The sequence below is a fragment of the Gracilinanus agilis genome, chromosome 1 (assembly GCF_016433145.1).
Source record: "Gracilinanus agilis isolate LMUSP501 chromosome 1, AgileGrace, whole genome shotgun sequence".
Lineage (NCBI taxonomy): Eukaryota > Metazoa > Chordata > Mammalia > Didelphimorphia > Didelphidae > Gracilinanus > Gracilinanus agilis.
Genome location: NC_058130.1, coordinates 487,194,386 through 487,220,651, shown reverse-complemented (window position 1 = coordinate 487,220,651; position 26,266 = coordinate 487,194,386).

Here is a 26,266-nt window from a genome sequence, read left to right as displayed (position 1 = left end):
ATATACATATATATGTATATATATATATATATATCAGTTGTGTGATCCTGGATAAGTCACTTACCTTCTGTCTGACTCAATTCCTTCATCTATAAAATGGGGATAATAATAATAAAACCTATCTTCCAGTGTTGTTGCAAGGATGAAATAAGATTTACACTTTGCAGACTTTAAAGCACTATATAAATATTAACTATTGTTATTATCATTTTTGTGATTATTTGATTTGTTTCCTAGATTTAAAGGAATGGTCTATCTGTTTTATATAAATCATGAAAGCATTTTTCATCAGAGAACACTTAAGTTTTCATAGAATATCAGATTTAGAGTTACAAGGGGGACAGGAGATTCTCTACTCCAACCTTCTCATTTTATAAAAGAGAAAACTAAAACCTACAAAGTTAGATATTTGCCCGTCATTTTATAGGTATTAAGCAATAGGCTTTGTATTTTTCAAATACTGAGCTACCAAGTTTGCTTACTCCTCTATGTTGTATATCTGATCTATTCTTTTTATCAATCATTTTTTAACAAATGCCAAATTGTTTTGAAAACTGCTGCTCTATATAATAATGAGATTATAGACCTTCTAAGCCCCCTTAGTTCAGAGACAAATCAGGCTTCTGAATCTTCTCACAAGCTCTTCTTACAAAATCATGTTACCTCTATCAAAACTATGATAAAACTAATAACTAATATTTCCTATAAAATAGTGGAATATAGAGGATGAAGGATTGGCCTTTGAGTCAGAAAGACATGGATTCCAGTTTTGGCTCTGACACATAATAGCTGTGTAACCATAGGCCAATACAGCAAGCCCCAGCTAGTCTCCATGCACTTTAGTACCAATCTCCCAGGTCTATAGTAAAGATAAGATGAGACAGCACTGCATAAGACTTTTGCAAATCTGAATGTTGCATAATGTGTCAGCTATTATTATTGTCGTTGTTGTTGTTCTTATTGTACTTAGCAGCTAGTTTTGCACAGACTCTAGGACACAGTGATCATTTCAAGGATGAAGCCCCTAGGCTTTAGAGCAAACAGGTTACAAGCCCATAGTACACAAGGGATGCTACTGACCATGTCGTGGAATTAGCTAAAAAATAAAGGTTCTGTTTCATACATAACTAAAAGCTTTGTGCTGGTGACAAGATCCCTGGCATTCTCCTGGATTCTTCAAAAAGTACCCACTGAGGCAATTTTCTGCCTTTGCCAATATAATAGATTCTCTTTTCCATGCATATGCCACCATGTAAATATAATCTCCATGAAGGAAAAAGAGAAACGATGGAAAATCTTGGCGTTCAACTGGGATGGCAATTCACCTGAATCAAAATTACCAACATGCATGTTTAATTACTATTCTTGTGAGCCATGTAAACCTTCTTTTGGGACTGAGTACACTTGCCTGCACTGAGTTAGCCATTCTTTCATCTCTACACCAGAGGTTAGCCTGGCAGGTGACACTTGCCCTCTACAGTAAGTCACTCAACCACCCTGTGACCCAAGTAACTTTCTGTGGGGATGTTTCAGATGATTTCTTATCAGCATAAGTTGAAGGACTTTCCAGTTTTCCATAAAGATTCAGAGCCTCTCACAGGCTCCCCGAATCCCCACCCAATAACAACAAAAACTACTACCTATAAATCCTGTATTTCAATTCAACAAACATTTGATAAGTACTTTCTATGTACAAGGCACTGCATAAGATGATTGAGATATAAAGATAAAAATGAAATCATCTTTGACAGAATGTACACAAACAAGTAAAATATACTTTGAGGAGATGAGCAAAAACAAGGGGAAGGAGGAAGGGAAGAAGAATTTACTATGTGCCAGTCGTTGTGCTATTGTTGTCATTTACTTCCATCAAATGTTATCTCATCATATCCTCACAACAACCTTAGGGAAGTAGGTGTTATTATGATTCTTGTTTTATAGCTAAGGAAACTGAGGCAGATAAATATGAAGTAATCTCCCCAGAGTCACATGGCTAGTAAGTACCTGAGGCCACATTTGAATTCAGATCTTCCTGACTCTGAGCCCAGATTTATCCACTGTACCACCTGGAAGGAAAGGGAAATGATGATCATTGATTAATCCATATATGAAGTAGCACCTAACCAAATCTATGACATGTGTGTCAACACTGACAAGTGTAGCCATTTTTATGACATGCAGTTGCATACAGAGAAGTATGGGGCTGCATGCCGAGGATAAAACATTCGCTGTAGTGTAGTGTAGACACTCTGTGCACTATTGATGACAATTTTACCTACATTAACTTACCTATTTTGGTTTATTAAATGCAGCTATGTATACATTTTTGTTATTTAAACTATAAATATTGTGAAATTATGGTGTTTTTTTTCAAAGTGACACACCACCCAAGTTATGCTCAGTTATTTGGAGAATTTTGACATACCAAGCTCAAAAGGTTGCCCATCACTGACCTAAGCTGACACAGACTTTGGGAGGCAAAGTGAAAGGGCACTCATTTTATGCATGAATGATATTGTGGAAAAGCAGGAAGATAGGAGATGAAACTTTCAATCTATAGAGCAGTTAGCAGCACAGTCTAGCCTGAATATAAAGGTGCAAAGACAAGAAGGGATGAAACGAAATACTAATAATATCCTGGATGGATGAACTTATTAAGAAAAATATGGAATGCCAAATAATATGAAGTAGTAATTATTGTTTCTGTGTGTAAGACCAAAAATATTTATTTTTCTGTCCCACTGTAACTGAGTAACATGTATTTGAAATATTCTTTTCATTATGTGATTTCCTAAAGTTCTATTCAAACAACTAGAATTCATTCCAACTATTCCCATAGGAAAGTTTTAATTACTTGTTGCCATGACAGGTTGTGTTATTAAGATACTCATCACTTTATAATTCTATAACTTTCTGTTTTCAAAGGTTCTCATCAACATGGCCACCCCTCTTAGATGTGGCTAAGATCTAAGAAATGAATAGCTATGATTTTATAATTAGCAAAGGACAATGTGTTGCTAGCTCATTCAGAACTAGAGAAAAGAAGACAGGATCTCCCACCATGCCAGCTTTGATGATTTTTACTTTTATGTGTCTACAATTGTATTTAATAGCAGCCCTTGACCTGTGAAATAATACAGATATTAATATTAACTATTATTATGGTCTTCCTACTTGAAACATGAACACAGCACAAAGACTTTAAAAAGCAATAATCACATTGTTTAGTAGTTTAAAAATTAGTCAAGATATTAGACAATATATAAAATAAACTCTTTAAACTTGAATTAAAAACAAACATAAAGGAAAAAACAAGGGTTTCCATAAAAGTTGCCTCTGGTTATGATCTGAAAAGAACCTCTTCTGATCATGTTATTCTGAGGCTGGGAGGAGTAACTGAAAGAAGAGAGGTGGGTAGATAATTATAGCAAATGAGAAAAATGGCCATAGGCTAATGAAAAGCATTGAAGTGATATGCAATTAGTTCTAATTTTTAAATCTTTATCCATCATATGTTCTCCCTCTAAACATAAAGAAGAGATATGTGCATGTGTGTGTCTATAAAAAAGGGAGGGAAAAGAAAGGGAGAGAGGAAGGAAGGAAGGGAGGGAGGAAAAGGAAGGAAGAAAAAGGAAAGAAAAGAATGTTTTAATAATTCAAAAGATCAAGAGATACCTTTAATGGAAATCAGTTGTTAAAGTAGAACCACAGAAAGTTAAAATGACAAAGTTTAAAGTCCCTTAAGAGGTATCAAATCCATCTTTTGTGGCAGGTCCATATACTGAAGAGATCAATAAATTTGACATCAAAGGAACTGGATTCAGACTTATATTTTGCTACTTATTACTTGTGTAACTAATATATGACACTGTCTGAAAAGGTGGGCTGCATAGGTAAAGGACTACTCTCCAACGATGGACCTCACCTTTGGAAATTAGGAATGTCTGCTCTTTCCCAACTCATTATCCCTCTAGGAGAATAACTTTCCTTGATTAATGTATCCTATCCAAAACCTGTGTGACTATCAGGCGAATCACTTATCTCAATGTACATCAGTTTTCTCGTCTGTAAAACGAAAGCATGATTTAATGACTTCTGAGTTCTCTTCTAGATATATACATATAATCCAATAACCTCCTGCAAATGTAAAAGAATATACTCCATGATATCTCTGAATATGTGTATCTATGGACTCTTTTTAAGTGCTTCTGCTAATAGTCAAAATATTTCCTAACAAAGAAGACCAGTCTGTTGTGTATGTTTATGGGTAAGGGATGAAGAATAAACATTAGGCTAGATCTATCATTCATGTTCATTTAGCATAGGAGATTGTCAGTGTAGAAATTCCCTCTTCCAATTCAGACCAGCAACTCCTCTGAACCTAGAATTTTAGAGAGTTGAATGAGGAATAGGTAGGTTAAGTACCTTGACTAACATCAGACAGATTTGATACCATGATGTCAAATCCAGGACTTTTTCTATTGTTCCACTCCACCTCTACAATTAACCTACACACCTCTAAGTTCCCTTACAATTAGATGAGAATCTTAGCTCAGCTATTTATAATTTGTGTAACCATAGTCAAATTGTTTAATCTCCCCAAGTCTTCATTTCCTTATTCACATTATAAATAAATAAAATTAAAGGGGCAGAAGACTATAGTATAGGAGGACAGTAAGACAGCATCTCCAGGTAGGAACTGAGACACACCGAGAACAAATGGATATAGAGCAATTGTCACCCAAGGGTACTTTGATGAAGACTCTACAATGAAAAGTAGGACTTCCAAAATTAGGAGTTGTGAGAAAAGGTATCTTCAAAAATTATTACCCTTCTGAGAGAAGTTCCTGCTATGAAAGGAATCTTTCATTAGAGTCATCTAACTACATGGCTCATCTCATAATTCAGGGAAAAGAGGATTTCCAGTATTAGGAGTTGTGAATTATCCCTTTGTTACAGTTATACCTCATTTTCATTGTAGGTTAAGTTTGAATCCATGATTCCAAAGAACTCTTTGCATATTTGTGGGACTTTTGAAGGGAAATTTTTTATCACTGCCGTGCTTGCTATAACTTCTTAGTAAATGTCTTTTCTAAAAACTAATCAACTCAAAAGACTGTTAATTAGAAGTCCATCACTGTGGGTTCAAGAGCTACAGTGTTAGAAGTCTAAACCTACAAGTTTATCCCTAGAACCTAAGAGTAACTATGAAGCATTCTCTTAGGATGCCAACCTACAATTTGGGGGAGTCATCCCAAAGAATAATTCATTTATATAGGACTTTAAAATATATAACCCTGATGGAAAAGGTAAATTCAAATATTAAAATCACTATCTTATAGATTTGGAAATGGATGATAGGAGACGCTAAGAGATTTTCCCAAGAACTGGTAAGTCGTAAATAAGAGAGCCAGAAATTAATTTAATTGATTCATATTCTCAATTCTTTCTTAGACTCTCATTAGAGGAAGTCAATCCTTTTGTTCCTCTACAATTGACTCACCGTTGCATTCCCCAAACTAGAAGTTTCAAACCTTTTGAAATCTGCCCTCCAAAAGTCAAACATTTAACTCTATTATCCTTTTTAACAGTCATGAGTCTCAGATGACAAGATTGCTTCCTTTCAAAATTCCCATTGCTTCTACTTCATCAAGGTTTTTGTTGGTCAGAATTATGACATAATGAAAATTCCTATAAAATCACACATGAGGTTTTAAGAAATCTCCCCACAAAAAGTAAAAAAAGATTCTTCTCCCCTTGCCAAATTTACTTACATTTTGATTGACTACTAAAAATAAAAGCAAGAAAATCTCAACTGTTTCAATATCATAAAATAACCTGTTTGTGCACTGTTATCCCCAGTCCTAACAAGATTTGTTACTGATTGGAGTTCATGGAGCTGTATTAGTTCTCCCTCAATTATATATATTTTTAAAAAGGCAGACACCAATGGTCATTTTATTAAGAAGTTGGTGTACAAACAGAGGCAAAAAGACCTAAGGCAAGAGACAGAATATGAAACAGAACCTATGTAGAAACTAGGAATCACAGAAAAAATCAAAAAGGGGTTAACAAAATGTAAGAAATAGAAATAAAGCTCCAAGGGTTTGGTCCTGGATGAGTATTTGGATGTCAGTGTAGGTAGTGACTCTAATTTCCAAAATTCCTTAGAGAAAAACTGGTTGAAACAATTGCCACAATGGGTGGGTCAAAAGAGCCCTTAAACTATCTGGACCATCAAACATCTCATTTCTTCCACAAGGAGATATGTGGAAGACAATAATAACACTGGCTAAAAATACATTTATCTTGAAGATTACTGATAGTTACCTCTCTAAACAAATCAAAATGTGAAAAACAGTAAAGGAGGGGAAAAGCCTGCATATATCATTTTTATTTATCCTGCCCCTACTAAAACAATTGTTTTGCTTCTAGCTAAGCCTCTACAGTCATCTAAAGAAGAAAATCCTGTGGAAAAAAAACAACCATTCCCACCAACTGCCAGTCAATTGCCACCCAAGGGCAGGCAAACCAAACTAATTTCAGTCATGAGTAGGATCAGTCAATCAATTAACATGTATTTGTTAAGTCCCCCCTCTGTTTGCAACGAATGTTAGAGATACAAAGAAAAGTCCAAAAGTTCCCATATAAAAAAAAAAAAAAAAAAAAAAAAAAAAAAAAAAAACTTGAATTCTGAAATAGAAGACAACATGTCTAAATCAAAGCCTAAAAGACAGAGGATTCCGCATACTGTATTGCCAACAAAGAATTCCAAAGGAGAAATGATTTAAAGGATACCATCAGCCATTAGTATTCTCTCCCACCTTTTTAAGATTACTTATATATTGCTTGTATATATTTTGGACTTACTCATTTGTTTTCATCTTGTATTCTCCCAAGAGAATGATCTTCAGGAGCAGATACGATTTCATTTTTCTCACACAATACCTTGCTCATAGTACAAATTTAATGAATGCTTATTGAATATACTATTGGAAAAGGAGGTAACCTAGTTTTTTAGTTCAAACAAGGGATAATTGATAGACAGTATGTTTGCCCTACTGGTCTCTAGGCAATGTCAGCATCTTAAGTGAACCTCTTGTTTCTTGTGGAAGAATTACAAGAGTACATGGACAAAAGTTGAATAACATGGGAAAATATAGACTGGACCACTGATTCATCAAAATTTCAAAATAAGTATATGTATAACTAAAAAAGAATGTAAGTCAGTCATGAAAGATGATATGTGGACAGTTTAACTATTGCACTGCCATATGTTAACATTATAATACTCAATATCCAGTGTGTTGGACAGATCTATATAAGGATATAGAGAAGCATTGCTGAAGATGAGAAGACATTATTTGATCAAGGACAATGGTAGTAGGATCTAACTCAACAAAGTCATAAATCAATCAGAGTATTGAAGTATATCATGATATAACTAGATAGGCACAACCAAGGTAGCTCTACTAAGGTACAAATGATCTGGACTGATGTAGAGAAAGTCCTGCCACACTAGAGTGGGAACTACCAAGAGTACTAAGGAAAAGGGGAAAGGCCCAGAGCGGCCTCTTTCACCCCTTCTTTACCTTCACTCATTCCATTTCACTTTCATCATCACTGAACAGGTATAAGAGCAACCAATATAGTCTGTTTTTAGGGACAATGATAATCTAGACTATAATGAGTGATTATTAAAAGTGATTAATGAAACTCTAGATATAACTGGGGATGTTCACTGACTTATATTCTATGTGTAACATTTGCTTTGAATTCAAAAACCGTAATTGTAAGTCACATCAGAAGCTAGATTCTTCAAAGAGGTATTATTCATGTGACAAGTCACATAAAATGAAAATCTTTCAAATTACTTTCTATGTGGCAATGGCAATTTTCTCTAACAGATCTGATAGTAACCTTTTTTTAACCATTAAATACCTGAAGAAACAAATAAAGAACATAACGTTGCCCCACCCTGGTTATGTGACCAAAAAATTTGTTTAATGTGACTACAATTCGTTTTGTAAGTATTAATAACAATCTCTGCTATTTAAAACAGTATTAACATCCATCTTCAAAGTAAAAATCCTTTTTTTAATCAAGGACTAACTGGGCTGCTACTCTATCATTCCTGCCACCTCTATTAGTCTTTATTTTCCTTCTTATCACTGAGAAGTGTCACTGATTAACTTGGACACTTACTAGCATGAAAGTAAGGAAGGATGTGACAACATGTGCATTACTTTCAGGTCCTAAATTCTAGATGTCTTGGAACGTACAGTGACTGAGATGTTAAATGTAATTCTAGCAGCTCATAAACCAGGATCATGTAGCATTTTTTTCTTCACAGACTGAATAAATTAACTATGAATATGAAGAGCTAAAAAATATGGCTTTGTCATCACTTCTGTCATTTAAAAAAATCATGTGAAGAAAAAAGAGAAAGTCTTTTGGGGGGGTTAACTATTCAATATTTGTAAGAGAATTTGTAGAAAATGAATGAATTATCTGTTAATTAATGGATCTATGGAAATTTCATCTAAAGTCCATCAAATATTATCAACTTTTTAAAAGTTCTATTTTCCTCTTTGTCTTCTACTACTTGGCCACTATGTTTCTCAAGTTTCCCTGTTTCTCTTTCACTGGTTTTTCATATCTATCCATCTTTCCTTCCTTTCCCCTTTTCTTTCTTTTCTTCTTCCTCCTTTCCCTTCTTCTTTTTCCTCTTCCTCTCCTCCTCCTCCTCTTTTTCTTCTTCCCTTCACATCTAAATCTTTTCTTTGTTGTTTTCTTATTCTTTAATGCCAATCTAGTATATATCTGTTCCCTTCCTATTACCTCATAAAATCTTTGTCAGTTATTCTTTTTTGTGTCCTGTCCTTTCTTTATCCTTGCCAATTCTATACCTTTAACTGACATCCCTTTGTTTTTATCTACAGTTATTTCTCTTTTACTTTCCAGTTCCTCCATTACCTATTCCCCCTTTCACTGGAAGTCCCATAGTATAATTGAAAGAGGACTTATTTGGAGCCAAGGAACTTGGATTTCAAGTCTAATACTGCCTTTAACTAATGCCAGTTAGTTGTCCTCTACCACTTGACCGCTATGCTCCTCAAGTTTCCTTGTTTCTCTCCTATCTCTGTTTTCTCATTTCTATCCTTTCTTCTTTCCTTTCTTTATTCCTTCTTTCCTTCTTTTTCCCCAAGTTACAATGGGCATGTCAATTAACTTCTCTAAGACTTACTATTTTTACTTATTTTCCAAATGAAGGGGATGCTCCATGTTCTTTAATATCCCTTCTAACTATAATTCTATAATCCTATCAACTATTTAGCTATTGTCATATTCTTTTTTTAATTTTTAATTTTGAATATTTTCCTATAGTTACATGTTTCATGTTCTTTCCCTCTTTCCCAAAACCCCCTAACTCCCCTTAGCCAATGCACAATTCCACTGGGTTTTACATGTATCATTGATCAAGACCTAATTCCATATTATTGATAGTTGGACTAGAGTTATCGCTTAGTGTCTACATCCCCCAAAATATCCCCAACAGCCCATGTGTTCAAGCACTTGTTTTTCTTCTGTGTTTCTACTCCCACAGTTCTTCCTCTGAATGTGGCTAGTTTTCTTTCTCATAAGTCCCTCAGACTTGCTCTGGATCCTTGCATTGCTGCTAGTAGAAAGGTCTGTTATGTTCGATTGCACCACAGTTTATCAGTCTCTGTATACGAAGTTCTCCTGGATCTGCTCCTTTCACTCTGCATCAGTTCCTGGAGGTCATTCCAGTTCACATAGAATTCCTCCAGTTCTTTATTCCTTTGAGCACAGTAGTATTCCATCACCAACTGATCTTAATCAACCAGTGATGTGACTCCAAGTAATCCACTGCTTTCACTTCAAAATGATAAACCATATCAGGAATAGTTCTAGAATTTTTCCATATAACAATGTTATTACCTCATTCATCTATATAATCTAATTCAAGTATCTCATCTTTAAAAGGCTCATTAATTATTTGAATAAATATATATATGGTATGTTACAATTTATACAAATCTGGGAAGGATAACAAACACAGTCTATGGCAAAGTCAAGGTTCAAAAAGATTTTGACAGGCTGCAAAATTGGGCTAAGTATGATAAAATATATTAGAGATAAATGTATTCTTTTTGAAAATATGGGAAGAGAATAGGCAATTTTCCACGATATTATTTTCATCAGACTTTGTCTTCAGCATTATACAATTTTATGAGAAAGATGGAGAATGTAAGTGTACTTGTTGCTTGTTGATTATAAGAGAGCAAGTGGTTCAAAATAGCAAAAGTTATCTTGAAAGAGTTTCCTCCAAAAAGGCATAACCATGTATATGCAAATGTAACAAAGGCTGTTCCAGGATTGTAACAAAGCTGTTTCAATGTGGCTTTCAGGATGGTATGAATGGATAGTTTCTTCTCAAAAGAATACTTTAATTCATACCAGGAAGAAAACAAGACTATTAGGGTGAAAAATTACTGCTATTTTCTCCTTGGAGAGAAGAAGGTACTGGACTAGAATTATATTTAGCTGCTTCCTCAAATATTATTATTCTAAGGATATAGTTTTTATTTTTAAGCTAAACTCCTTATAACTGCTTATTGATAGGGAATGATGGACTCTAAGCTTTTTTATACAAGTCTTGATTCCCTTTTCACCAAAGAAACATATATGAGAATACATACACATATACATATATACACATATACACATATATCTACATGGAAATTCTCTAAAATCTCTAGTGTGACAAGCTCAAAACAAGGACACAATCAAAGTTCTACATGTTGGCTTCTTGTAAGAGTCTTTCTCCTTTCATGACTGAAAAGAAGTTGGGATCCCATGAGTTTCCTCCACTGTGCATTGATCTCTTCCAATAAGTAGAGAGTCTCACACCAATGGGCCTTGTGGCTTGGGTTATAATAAAAACATTTTTAAAAATTTATAGATATAGAGATAACTTTCTAGCCTTGTAAAAGTTCATAATCAATATTCCCAGTGACTAAGAACAGAATTGATTAGGAAAAAATCAGATGACTAGATGAAAATTGGCAAATTGTTGCTCAAAAACCCCTAAATTGGTTCCTAATACAAACAACCATATTTTGTAATGCAAGGATTCTAATCTTCATGCTCTCTGACTATAAATCATGGGGCACCATGTTTTCCAAATAAAAACTCTGGTTGAGCTGATGGGCAATGGGGACACATAATAGATGCAGGCAAACAATAGCAGAGTACAATTTATTAGGCTTGTACAAAACATGAAATACAAGGTATCATCCAGGATATGTATGATTGGAAAAAGAAGTGCAACCCAAACAGAATGAAAGATGGTAGATTGACATCACAAGTCCTATGAAATGACAGAAGACCTAGAGTAAGACCTTGAGCATGTTTGATATCCTCTTTGGAGGATTTGTGTCAAGACATGGACAAACATCACATTATTGAAGAAGAAGCGGATATTTTGTGATCTACAGCAAAGAGCAGCATCCATATAAATGTGATCACAGAGCCACAAGCATATAGGAGAAACTACTTTGGTCCTTCAGAAAAGGGAGTAGTATTCTACAGCCTGAATAAGAGTATGTCAAGAGACTTCCCTAAAACCTCTGTGGCATCTTTCCATCTACAGGGCTTGCTAAGTTCAATAAAAAATAGACTGGTTCCCTACTGTTATCATGTATTATATGTTTTAAATTAATTTTAAATAAACATAAATTATATTTAAAAAATTAATTGCATATAAATAAGATAAACATGATTAAGCACTGTGACACTATCCTAATATACAGCATAATGTGGAAAATAATATTTTTCTTCAAAATCAAAATGAAAAATAATAATTCTTAGCTATCCTGATCTCCTTCAAGATTTAGCTCAACAAATCATCTTGTGAATGAGCTCTTCCTTAGTCCCATAGATGATAATACCTGGCTCTCTCAAGTTACCTTTTATTAACTTGTAGGTATCTTGTATATATATTTCTATATGCATGTCTTCCCCATTACAATGTAAGCTTTATGAGAGCAGACAACATCAATTTTGTCTTTGGATCCCCAGAGCTTATCATACTGTGGGGGATATAGTTAGATTTTTTTAAAACCCTTACCTTCCATCTTGGAGTCAATACTGTGTATTGGCTTCAAGGCAGAAGAGTGGTAAGGGTAGGCAATGGGGGTCAAGTGATTTGCCCAGGGTCACACAGCTGGGAAGTGTCTAAGGCCAGATTTGAACCTAGGACCAGGTCTCTAGGCCTGGCTCTCAATCCACTGAGTTACCCAGCTGCCCCCTATATTTAGATTTTAATGTTTGTTGTTTGCTAGAGTAATATCTGCACAAAACATAGCAGCCACAGTTTTTAGTTCTTAATGACATCAATTAATTGTCAGAAGAACATAGGTTCCTTGAGGGCAGGGAATGCTTCATTTTTGTCTTTCCATCTCCAGTATCTAGTACAGAGAGTTTACGCATGGTACAGGCTTCATATATACTGACTGAGTTATTGAATCATAATTTACTAAAAATTATCACTGGGTTTTGTTCCTATATGTATGCTCTATATTACACTGAATGTAAAAAATAAAACGAATCGTGGAGGACAGTACATTATTATTATGAGGAAACACTGGAAAAATGTGCAAGTGAGGATTAATGTCCTTTCCATTTGTTTCTGACAGCCTGTATTCAAGTTCAGGTTGTCTGGTCAACATTTGTGTCTGACGTTTAGTTTCCAAATCATGATGCTTCATGCTGGACACGAATTCCCTAGGAGAAATTTAGGGATAACTTTCCCACAGGTTTTCCTAATTAAAGATGCATCTACTCTTTGCCCACATCTGCTCATAAAAACTGGATAATTGAATGCACATGTGCTGATTTGTGATTCATTTTAGCATTTTGCAGGTGCAAATGTGGGTTTAAGGTGCAAAATGGAGCCACAAATGTCATAAGCTTCATCCAGCCAAAATTCTAGGCTTTAATCACATCTAAATAACTGTTCAGGTGATGCAATCAAATGCCTTTGCTCACAAAAGGGTTGTAATAATAAAATATTGTGGGTGAGACTGAGATACAGTCACAGATGAAGCTGTAATATTTGGAGAAAATAAGATCCAGCCCATCTTTGCCAAATCTGACATTAAGCAACGTATATAGTACTTTAAACACATTAGTATAAAATTCACTTCAGATGGGATTCAGAAGAAATTTAACCACCTAGAACAAAGGGAAAATTATATATGTATAAGTATACACATATGACTATGTATAGATCTTTATGTATAGAATTTTTTCATTGTATATATATATATGTGTGGGTGTGTGTGCATGTGTTTCTGTACATTTATAATTTATTCAAGGATTTACATTAAAAATAATTCAACTCTCATAATTGTTATGCACTAAGGTATATCATGTACTATATTGTAATCATTATGTTCTGAGGGAAAAGCCTCAGTATGCTACTAGTATCCAAAATTCAACCTTCTTCTACTTACAGTGAGATGGTGGAAGGAAGACTGGTATAGGAGCTAGAAAAATCATAGTCTGGTTCAGACTCTATTGCCTACCAATTTTATGGCAATGAGAAGAGTCATTTCCCTTTCTGAATCTCAGATTCCTTATTGTTAACAATACTTGCTCTTTATGCCTCTCAAGGCATTGTAAAGATCAAATGAAATAATGCCTACAAATACTCTTTGAAATCCATAAAGTGCTATTTAGGGAGAAAGATATTAGTGGTCAATTTTTTAAAAAAAGTAGATCTTCAGGAATATCTCCTTCAGGAGTAGAAGCCAACCCTGGGTTCACAAAGAATATGCTAGAAAAATTTAAGTCCTACCAGACTGGAACAGCTTTGGATGTGGAACTCAGTGATGGATGATGTGTCTCTTGTCCAAGGACCAGACTAGCTAAGTTCAAAGAGGCCCATCATCAGAAGGTTGACCTTTAGGTGATGAACTTTTTTTAGCCACAACGATTTATATAAAACCATATGCTTAAGCATGGAGGGGTTTTGATCTGTGTCAGTGTAGGGATTACCCATACAGAGGAAACCACAAAGTCTTGAAATACTGAAGTAAATCTAAAAGTAGAGTACTGGTGCAGATAAACCTAAACAGTAGAAAATCCAAAAAGTATGCATATTTGGTTTGGCAATGAAGTTATTGGGTTCTCTCTCTTTTTTTTTCATTTCAGCAGCCACCCCTTCCATTATAATTGGGGATAATATTACTAGTGGTTCTATGAACCAGAGACCTCCCTTACATGTGGGTAAAATAATATGCATTGCCCATGAGTCCATGGGGTTTTTAGCTAGTGTACAAAAGCTACAGGCAACAAAGAGAGCAAATTCAGGCCCTTTTTTCTCTTAAGTTATTTATTTCTGCCACTTTTATTTAAATTGTATTTTCATGCCATGTTTTTACTCCTTCTTTATGTATATAAATGAGCATATATGTGTGTGTGTGTGTGATATAGAAGAGCATATTTTCCATTAAAATTATGTATGCATATCTTCCACATTTAATTATTATGGAAAAATGTCCATTTAAAATAGAAACTGCCATTTCTCCAAAGGTGGCAGATTAAATAACAAGTTGGCCTAAAAGGACATTTCAACATTTTTTAATTGAGCCCTTTTTGAACTTAAATCAGTTAACTCCTTCAAAGGTTATCAAGGAAGAGACAGAAAAGCAAATATTCAATGCCAACCAGTCAGACTAAAACCAAAGTCTCAGTTCTTATTCATTCCATCAGTCACTCATTTACATTTACATGCCAATTGAAAAAACACTGATGGTTCACTAGTTATTTCATGGTTACCATATCCAAAGCATTTCTAAACTGAAAAGGGATCAGAAAAGTAAAAATGTTTTCTCTATGATAACATCTTTGAATCTTATGTTGATCTTTATTATTCTTTTAAAACGACTGTTTATCTTCACCTTCCATATTTTGACCTCTGTAAAATGATCATCAAATGACTGTTTGGTTCAGTATCCAATCTCAAATATCTACTTGTTTGTTATGCTGAATATTATATAACATTTGTTATAATTTCCGATGTATATTTTTTCAGTCTTCTGTAAAGTTATTTATATAAACAAAGTACTTCCTTTGAATCTCCATAGGGTTTTGTGTATAAAAATTCTGCCATATTTAAGTCCCTCTGCCTGCCAAATACAATTCATTCTCATTGTAAACATACATGATATATGTATACACATGTACATATATGTGTGTGTTTATATATGTGTATGTATAAAATATTAAGGCGAGGTGTAGGCAAGGAAAACTCTTGAGAGGGTTCTAGAAAAGAGTCATCTCTAGGAAAATATGGTTGAAATGAATACAGAGTTAATGGAAGAGAATGAAGCAGTCAATGAAAGCAAATGTAGAAGGACCTTGGTGGATTTCTACCTTTTTATAACTACTATTAAATCCCTGAAGAAAAATAATAGCAAGTCATTTCTATACTAGTATTTATGCCCCTCCACTCATTCTCCACTTCAAATTATACTTTATCTACAAAGACATCTGTGACTAGTTTTGCAAGTGATCTTGGACCCCTCAACTACTACACACTATTTTTGCCATTTATTTAATATTTGTCAATTACTAGGAGATGTAAAATGTTAAGAAATTTTGATACAATGGAGAAGAAAAAACATGGAATCTGACATTTATTTCTCTTATAGTTTATGAAAAATGGAAACTTAAGAACAGACAAAGCAATATATATTATGGTAAGAATCTGTGATTTCATTGATAATAGAGAACTCCCAGGTAAAGTTACTCCTGTCAGTGTAGGTTGGCACCTTCTATGTAACTTATAGTCCTAAATTGTTAGCTAACCCTGAAAGGATAGGCAACTTTTCCCCAAACTCATGGTGCATATGTATAAAAGTAGGACTGGACCCGGGTCTTCTACCAACCAAGCAAGAGTTAGAAAAAAATTACAAAATGTAAAATAAAAAATTTTGATTGCATTAAATTAAAAAGGTTTTGTAGAAACAAAAAACAATGCAACCAAAATCAGAAGGGAAACAACAAACTGGGAAAAAATCTTTATAACAAAAAAACTCTGACAATGGTCTAATTACTCAAATATACAAGGAGCTAAATCAATTGTACAAAAAATAAAGCCATTCCCCAATTGACAAATGGGCAAGGAACATGAATAGGCAATTTTTAGATAAAGAAATCAAAGCTATCAATAAGCATATGAGAAAGTGTTCTAAATCTCTAATAATTAGAGAAATGCAAATCAAAACAACTCTGAGGTATCACCTCACACCTAGCAGATTGGTTAAAATGACAGCAGGGGAGAGTAATGAATGTTGGAGGGGATGTGGCAAAATTGGGACATTAATGCATTGCTGGTGGTGTTGTGAACTGATCCAACCATTCTGGATGGCAATTTGGAACTATGCCCAAAAAGCGCTAAAAGATTACCTGCCCTTTGATCCAGCCATACCATTTCTGGGTTTGTACCCCAAAGAGATCATAAGGAGAAAGATGTGTACAAAAATATTTATAGCCTCGCTTTTGTGGTAGCAAAACACTGGAAAACAAGGATATGTCCTTCAATTGGGGAATGGCTGAACAAATTGTGCTCTCTGTTGGTGATGGAATACTATTGTGCTCAAAGGAATAATGAACTGGAGGAATTCCATGTGAACTGGAAAGACCTCCAGGAATTGATGCAGAGTGAAAGAAGCAGAACCAGAAGAACACTGTACACAGAGACTGATACACTGTGGTACAATAGAATGTAATGGACTTCTGTACTAACAGTAATTCAATGATCCAGGACAATTCTGAGGGACATTATCCATATTCAGAGAAAGAACTACAGGAGTGGAAACACAGAAGAAAAAAACTACTTGTACACATGGGTTGATACGGACATGATTTGGGATGTGGACTCTAAACCAACACCATAGTGCAATTATCAATAATATGGAAATAGGTCTTAATTGATGCCACGTGAAGAAACCAGTGGAAATGTGCATCAGCTATGGGGGATGGAGGAGAGAGTAAGAGCATGAAACATATAACCATAGAAAATTTTTTTCTAAAAAATAAAATTTAAAGAATTCTATATTGTTGTGGAGAAAAAGATATATTTGTTTTCTGAACTTCTGTACAGTGTCTCAGAAAAACAGAAAGCACTAGTTTTCTGAAAATGAAGTTTGAATATGAAGAGTCCTCCTTCTTTTCCAATTATGTCACTAATAATATCTTTTCTTCCATTGTTTTTTGTCAGCAAGTCATCCCTGGCAATATGCTGCAGCCTACTTATTCCCACTCTGAGTATTTTCCCCATGGTACTTTGGATCATTCCCAATTGAGTCTTCTAAGATCAGAATGTTTCACGATGTGCAACCATATAGCATCTGTGAGATAAAGTTGATACTAAAAAATGAGATTTTATCCCTTATTCATTTTGGATCACTGAAAGTGCTACATGGTGTCATTTCTGAACTATCACCAAAGAACAATACACTAGGAATCAGATAACTCATGTTCCTCTAGTCCTGTTTCTACTACTAACAAGCAAGCAAATTATTTCAACCTTCTTACACAGTTTCTTCATTTGTAAAATAAATAGGTGTAATGATATAAGGAGTACAGCAAGTAATGGCTAAGCTCCGATTGGATGGTGATTGAATAAGCAGTCCTCAAGAGAGATGTGGTTAAGTTTCTAATAAATTCTTGGGGGGAGGGAGGGAGGAAGACAAAGAAAGAGTAAGCAAGGGAAAGAAAATGGTTTGTGTACCATATATGGCCAAAATTTATGAGTACATTCAGATTCTTTCTTCCCTGCTGCCAAGGTCAGATTTGGGCTATAGCAGTGAGCTGTGTAAATGAAAGAAGTATCTATACAAATGAAACTTCAGATTTTTTAAAATTGCAATATTTCAGCAAGTAACTATTTCTTTATCAGCAATAGAATCATTAAATCCTAGAATTCTAGGGGAAGGAACCCAAAGAGTCATCTAGACTAATTTGTACCTAATCAGGAATTACCTCTACATTCCTTAGAAATAGGGATCCTGGATTCAGATCCGGCCTCAGACACTTCCCAGCTGTGTGACCCTCGGCAAGTCACTTGACCCTCATTGCCCACCCTTACCAATCTTCCACCTAGGAACCAAAACACAAAAGTTAAGGGTTTAAAAAAAAAGAATTAGGGATTCAATTTCCATTTGAATATACCTGGTTATTAGGAGCTCACTGTTTCGTGAGCCAGCAAAGTCCACATTGAGAGTGCTGTGGTAGGAAATTTCCTTATATAAAACTAAAATTTGTCTCACTATGATTTTCTCACATTACTCCTAATCTTGCCTTCCAACACAAAGTGGAGCAAGTATGTCTTTCCCACAAAAGCCTTCCAAATATTTAAAGAGAGGTATTATCTCCTCTTGAAGTTTTATTTTATTTTCATAGATATACTCCTAACCTTAGTTAACATAACCAAACAGTCAACAATAAAGTGATTAGCAAAGATCAAAAGTCAAGGTGTCTTCAAAAGATATTATATCCATATTCTATTTCTTGTGACTGAAGAAATATTTTTCTGTGTAAATAAAAAAATTTAACTTGCCATCAGTGAATAAAAATTATAATGGTCTAACATTGCAGGAGATCTTTCATAATAGAAATATAATTCATTTCTAAAATATGTACAATAAGACAATGCTTTGACCTTATGATCCTATGATCCTTCTGTTGCACAGATTTTAGAAATCACTTGAAGAAATAAAGGCCAGGTAGTGATATATATAGATATATATATAGATATATATATATACANCTTCCAAATATTTAAAGAGAGGTATTATCTCCTCTTGAAGTTTTATTTTATTTTCATAGATATACTCCTAACCTTAGTTAACATAACCAAACAGTCAACAATAAAGTGATTAGCAAAGATCAAAAGTCAAGGTGTCTTCAAAAGATATTATATCCATATTCTATTTCTTGTGACTGAAGAAATATTTTTCTGTGTAAATAAAAAAATTTAACTTGCCATCAATGAATAAAAATTATAATGGTCTAACATTGCAGGAGATCTTTCATAATAGAAATATAATTCATTTCTAAAATATGTACAATAAGACAATGCTTTGACCTTATGATCCTATGATCCTTCTGTTGCACAGATTTTAGAAATCACTTGAAGAAATAAAGGCCAGGTAGTGATATATATATATATATATATAGATATATATATATATACATGTCTTATCATAAACACTGGATTTAATTTTAAAATCAACATAAACCAAACTCTTATTTTTATTTTTCATAAAATAAAAGGAAAAGAATCTCTATGACAACAGGAAGCAGATAAACATAGTCTATTTCTTTGTAACTAGAGTGTATAACACATTTATACAATCTATATATAACACAGTTTAGCCATAATAAAAGCTTAATACATACTTAATACATATGTATTTACCAATAGAAAGAAGAGAATTACATTTCTTTTTACCTCAAACTACAATTATACATTAATCAAAATAAAAAGAAAGCATCTCATTAAGTCTAAACTGATGCATAACAGATCTTTTTAAACCCTTACTTTCTTCTTAGTATCAATTCTAAGAGTGACAATGGCTAGGCAATAAAGGTTAAAAGTGACCTGTCCAGAGTCACAGAGCTAGAAAGTGTGTGAGGCCAGATTTGAAACCAAGTCCTTCAGGTCTAGTACACTATCCAATGTGCTACCTAGAAGCCCCCTTAACAGATTTTTTAAATTAGTTATTTCATCTGGAAGACAGAAAGTAATTAAATTATTGATGTATTGCCATTTACAACTTTTTCTCTAGGTACATAGATATAGCTATAAATATATATATATATGTATATATATACATATATACACACATATATGTGTGTATACAGATATATTTCCTTTCCTTTCTAGTAGGTTAGTTCATTCTTATGTACGTCCTCTCTACTTCTGTAGTGATTGTGACACAGTAGAGGAAAAGACAGGTATATAAGGAATTAAGAATTGGACTACTTTTAGACTGATTATATAAACATTAACTTAATTCCATATGTTCTAAATGTGAGATCTTTGTCCAATGGTAACATAATCCCTAGTACACAGAAACACTTATCAAATGCTTTTTTCACTTTCTTTGTGAAATTCTCACTATAAGAAAAATCAGAAGACAAAACAATTTCAGCTAAATGGAAAGATGGATCAAAAGATGTTTTAGAGACAGAAGAATTGGTGAAATTGATACTGTTACATGTCCAAAGGTAGTCAATCAAGAAGCATTTATCATACCAGACTTCTACATCTCTTTATCATTTCTCCCTTCTTTTCAGAATACTTTTATTGTATACAAGGAGGAGCTACAATTTGTAATGTTTGACTAAGAAAGAGATTTTTGGAGACGTATGAAAACAAGGCTGAATTGAGACAATATATAAAAATCTTTCAAAAATTGTAATTGCCCAGTTACTCCTAAATGAATAAAGCCTTTCCACCAAGAGAAAAGGTTGGGAAGACTTGTTGGTCTTTCTCTTCTTTTTTCCCCACCTATATTTGCTTCTCTTTCTCATAATGCAGTATAGAGAAACCAAAAGAAATTCAAAAAAAGAATGATTTCTTACCCTTTGCTGCCATCGTGAGGCCAGAAGAGCAAAATGTCAAAAAAAAAAAGAGATTTTGATTTTTAAATTGTTTTAATACATATATAAAACAAAAGTTTATTTTTAAAAGAAGTAAAATTACATTTATCATAATTAAAGCTTCATCTAAAATAATAGTTGTAATTTCAGTATGCATGTTATTGTATAGACTAAATAGATCATAAAAGGGAAGCAATAAAATTAATTTCAATTCTGAATTTTGGTGTTATATCACTAGAATTCACAGTGTTTAGAAAACTTTATTTTAATCAAATATAACATTTTCCATTTAAAACTCAAATATAACTATAATATTGTAAACAAGATAAAGTGACAAAAGTATTGAGGACTTTCTCAAGCTTATTTTAACAAAGTAGGATGAACTCATTCATCAAATCATGAGCAATTGGAGAAAAGACATCAGAGACAACATAGTAAAAAAAAATACAACAGAAAATGAATAGCCATGAGTAACAAGTATGGTAACTTAGTGCTCTCTATAACAATTCAATTTAATTTTCATCAAATATTTAGTAAATGTCTTCTATGTTCAAGGAACTGTTCTTAGTGCTAAAGATACAAAGGCCAAACAAAACAGTCCTTACCCTGGGGTTGGCAACCTTTTTGGCCATGAGAGCCATAAAGGCCACATTTTTTAAAATGTAATTTTGTGAGAGCTGTACAGTGTTCACAGTGCGCACTCCTGTAACAGCGCCTGAAAAAAAAATTGACTTTATGGCTCCTGCAGAAAGAGACATATCTGGCCCTCAAAAGAGCCAGATGTGGCTTGAGAGCCATACGTTGCTGACCCCTGCTCCAGGGGCTTACATAGATACCACAAGTGCACATACAAGTCAATACAGAATATATACAAAGTAATTTTGAGAGGAAAAGAGTACTAACACCTAAGGTGACCCTGAAAATGTTCATTGAAGGAAGTTAAGTACCCTATTAGGGCCGTGTTGGTGAACCTATAGTGCAGATGCCAGAGAGAACAGTTATAGCCCTCTCTGTGGGCACACACACAATCACTCTCACCCCAGCACAGAATTCATTACTAGAAAGCCTGTGGGGCCAGGATGCTCCCTTCTCCCTCTTCAACATGCCTGAGGACATTTCTGATTTCACCCACCCCTCTGCCCAGCAGCCCAATGGGAGTGCTTTCTCCCTTCTCTGTCTGGGGTAAGTGGGGTAGGGGGCAGTTTGGGCACTTGACCTATATAAAAGGTTCACCATCACTGCTATACAGTATAGATAATGATCACAACAAATTACAACAGAAAAAAAAGGAGATAAAAAGATTTTAATTTTAATTGACATTAAAAAGGAAATCTAAAAATTCCAATTGAGATTTGCTTTTTTAAAAAACCTATTATGGGGCAGGTGGGTGGCCAGTGGATTGAGAGTCAAGACAGGAGGTCCTCAGTTCAAACCTGGCTTCAGACATATCCTGGCTGGGTGACCTTGGGCATGTCACTTAACCCTCATTACCTACCCCTTACCATTTTTCTGCCGTAGAACCAATTCATAGAAATGATGCTAAGGAGAAAGGTACAAGTTTTTTAAAATGCAAGTAATCAAAAAAAATAGATAAATATTTTATGATCAATCACATTTTATTTCTAATGCTATGGTTTTTTATAAACATTATCACTACTTTATAACACTCCTTACAAAATTAAGAATGTAATTTTGTAAATCCCTTTATTAAATTACCAAGATTCCTAAGTCATCTCCTCTCTGAATTGCTTAGTTTTCCTAATCAATTCAGTTCAACAAGCAACCATTGCGTGACCATCCTGAAGAAGACACAGAGAAAGGCACTATTGCAGAAATCAAAAGTGGAAGAAGAAAGGAAATAGTCCTACCCTTAAGGAGCATACATTTTAGTGAAGAGAGATACTGTGCCATATACACAAGTAAGAAAATACCAAGTAGGGAGAATCACAATTAAAAAATCAGGAAGTACCTTTTTTTAATAAACTTTACCTTCTATCTTGGAATCATTACTATGTGTTGGTTCCAAAGGCAGAGGAGTGGTAAAGGCTAGGCAATGGGCACTAAGTGACTTACCCCAGAGTCACACAACTAGGAAGTGTCTGAGTCTGTATTTGAACCAAGGACCTGCCAACTCTAGGTATAACTCTCAATCCAGTGAGCCACCTACCTGCCCCCAAGTACCTCTTTTAAGAGGTGATACATGAACTGAGGATTAAAGAGCACCAGAAATTCTGATGACAAAGTGAAGATGACAAACATTCCAGCCACAGGAGACAGCTTATGGAAAAACATGGAGGCAGGAGATAGAATATTGTATTTGGGGAACAGCAAGATAAATTTGACTAGAACATAGAATGTATGAGGAAGTAGTGATGTGAAATAAGTCTAGAAAGAGGTTGGGCACAATTTATGAAAGGTTTTAAACAGATACTTTAAAGCACTGGTTGTATTATGGAAGCGTTCATATTTTATCCCTGAGGCAATAAGGAGCCCATGAATCTTCCTGAGCAATAGACTGACATGGTTGGACCTGTGCTTTAAGAATATCAATAAAAAGTTGTGGGATGACTGGATTGGGAATAGAAAGCAGAGAGAACAATTAGGAGTCTATAATAATAATAGTTAATAGTTATGTAGTACTTTAAAGTTTGTGAAACATTTTATCTATATTATTTGATTCTTAAAATAACCTTGTGAAGTTCCATTATTTTCATTTTACATATGAAGAAACAGTGATTTACCCAGGATCTACACAGAAAATAAATGTTCAGGGTGAGGCAGCATTCAAATTGAGGTCTTCTTGACATCAGTCCCACACCAGATGCTATTACACGAGTACAAAAGTGAATGGCAATGAAAGCCCAAAAAAGGGAAATAACTGTGTGAGTAAAGAGAAAACAGACACAAAAGATGATGTGAAATAAATCAACAAGTTTTAGAAGTTGATTGGATGTGGAAAAGTAAAGGAGAAAGAAGTGTCTAATATTAATTTGAGGTTATAAACATGGATAAGTGAAAGAATACACTGTCCTCAATAGGAATAAGAAAGCTAGGATATTAGGTAGAGAGAAAAAGATAAGGAGTTTATATGCAAATCTTATACTTCATCTCTTTCTATGGCTTCAAAATTTTATCAACTCCTACTACACTTTCAAAATCAGATTATAACATGTAAACTCTAATGTGTCTAAGCCAATTGATCTTTAGGGAATGAAGCATCAAATTTGCTTTGGCCATGAAACTCAGTTACTCACTGAACTGTAGGAAATTTTGTTGTCTATATCATTTCTTAGCAAATACTACTTAAAACAAAGAGAGACCGATTCAGTGACAGAGAGACAGAGAAAGATAGAAAGAAGAACAAAGAAAAGGACAAGTCTGTGTGTCCAGGGGAAAAAATCATTTCCCTTCTCTATACATGCTAAAAAAATGGATTAGCCTAGATCCACAGGGTCCTGATTCTGGACTGCATTTTCTTTGCCTCTGTCTCTAGAACATTGGGTTATAATCTTCTCCACTCTGAAACTTTGCCCAATAGATGAGGTATGTTTGTTTATACTTTGAGAAAATGGAAGCAAGATCATCAGAAGAATATATGAATTAAGATTCCCTAAATTTCAGGTATATCTTTCTTTGGTGGAATTCACATCTGGAAAAATTCACATCTGGAAAAAGTAGCAATTTGTTCTCCTTAATGAGAGCTGTGGTCTTCTTCCTTTACAGAACTACCTCCAGGATTTTTTCTCTATTAGAGATGTCAAGTAGGATCACAGTGATAATACCTGCTTGGCTTTGGGCATATAATGCGGTCATTTGGCACTCCCAGAATACTGCTCAGGACAGATCATTCATTATCTTTAACGTTTATCCCAGGGATGAACAGAAGTTATCTCCTTCCATTGTTAGAGAATCCAGAGAAATTTTCACAAGAAGGAGCTACCAAAAGACAGATGGTTTCTGCAAAGACCTCCCGTCTGTGTCCACTATTTAACATAAAATCATAGAAGGTAATACTAACTATAGATTTTTTTAAAAGACTTTTGTGGTCACTCAGGACCTCCTTTCTGAACCCACCTGAACTGCCTCCAGTTACATGAACAGTATTATATTCTAATATTTTAAATGCCTTTTCATCCCAATCCAGTTCATCTCATTTTCCAAAATGGTTTCAGCCAACCTACTTACATTCATTCTTAATTTCATGTCATTCTTCATATAGCTTGCCACCCTTAATTATGAAGTGGAAAAGTTAGACAAGATGGAAGGGAAATGAAAACAAGGGAGTGAGGAAAGATTGTTAATTGTGGAGAGGGGTAAGGGGTGAAAAATAGCACTCTGGGAGTACTAAATACAGATATTACACATTTCAAATAGGGTTGAACCAATATTTCATATGCTAAAATGCTTCATAGCTATTCATAAAAAATAAATATATGCTATGCCTATGACTCTTTGTTTTACAGGAAGACATGAGTCCGTTCAAACAGAATATGCCTTGTTTTCTCCATCATGTGCAGTACAAATGAATGTACTTTCTTCTGAAGACCCATTATAATTAAAAGTCTTATGTAAAAGTTTCCTTTTCTTCGCTATAATAGGAAGTCAAAAGGGAAAATGTATTCTTTCTCCCTTGGTTTAAAATGGAGTTACTGTGAAAATAATGTTCAACTAAATTAGTTTTCCATTTTATTCCCTGCTGATGGTAATGAAAACACATCACCCAGAAGTGATTGAAAGCATAATTTCTAATGGTTCCCAGCAAAAATAGGCTTCATCTTTGATAAACTAGGGAAAGCCAAAAGCATAATCACAATTTAAGGGTATTTTATTTCAATTGAATGCATCTTTAAATTGCATTATTTAATAACTTTGTGTCACAATAATAATCATATTATATAATACCTAAGTTTTTAATTACTAAACTCTGTGATTTCTTAGTTCTACAAAATGCACTGGTATTCCTAATGTGATATTTTTATATTAAATACAATAATTTAGCAGAATTTATACTGTAAAATAAATAGTAGATTTAGCATAGCATTCTTTTTAATCAAAATTAGTTTATCTCCTACTATGGTCAAGTGATAATAACAATTTCAATTCTGGTCCTTTAAAATCTTCCAATTTCCCTTTCTTTAGGACTTATGATAACAGATTTAGAACTCAAAAGCATCTTCAAAGTCCTCTTATTCAACCACTTCATTTTAAGTGACCTGCACAAGCATAATCTTTGTCTGAAATTTGACTTGAATCCGTGTTTCTGATTCCAACACTGGCATATTTTCCATTTTCAAGAGTCTTAAAACACCTCTGGAGATTCTCAAGTAGGGAGTTTAAGCTAAAAAAAAATCATGGGTGTGAGTGATACTCTCCCAGCTAATATAAGATATTATTGTGAATTGTCCCACAGTTCAATATAATAGATTCATTTATACCATGGTCAACTAGATTCTCAGCTCCATGAGTACAGCAACTGACTTATCTAAATCTATATTTTATCTATTGCTTAGATAAATATAGATAACACATTTATTAAATGCTAAGTGCCAGGCAGTAGTCTAAC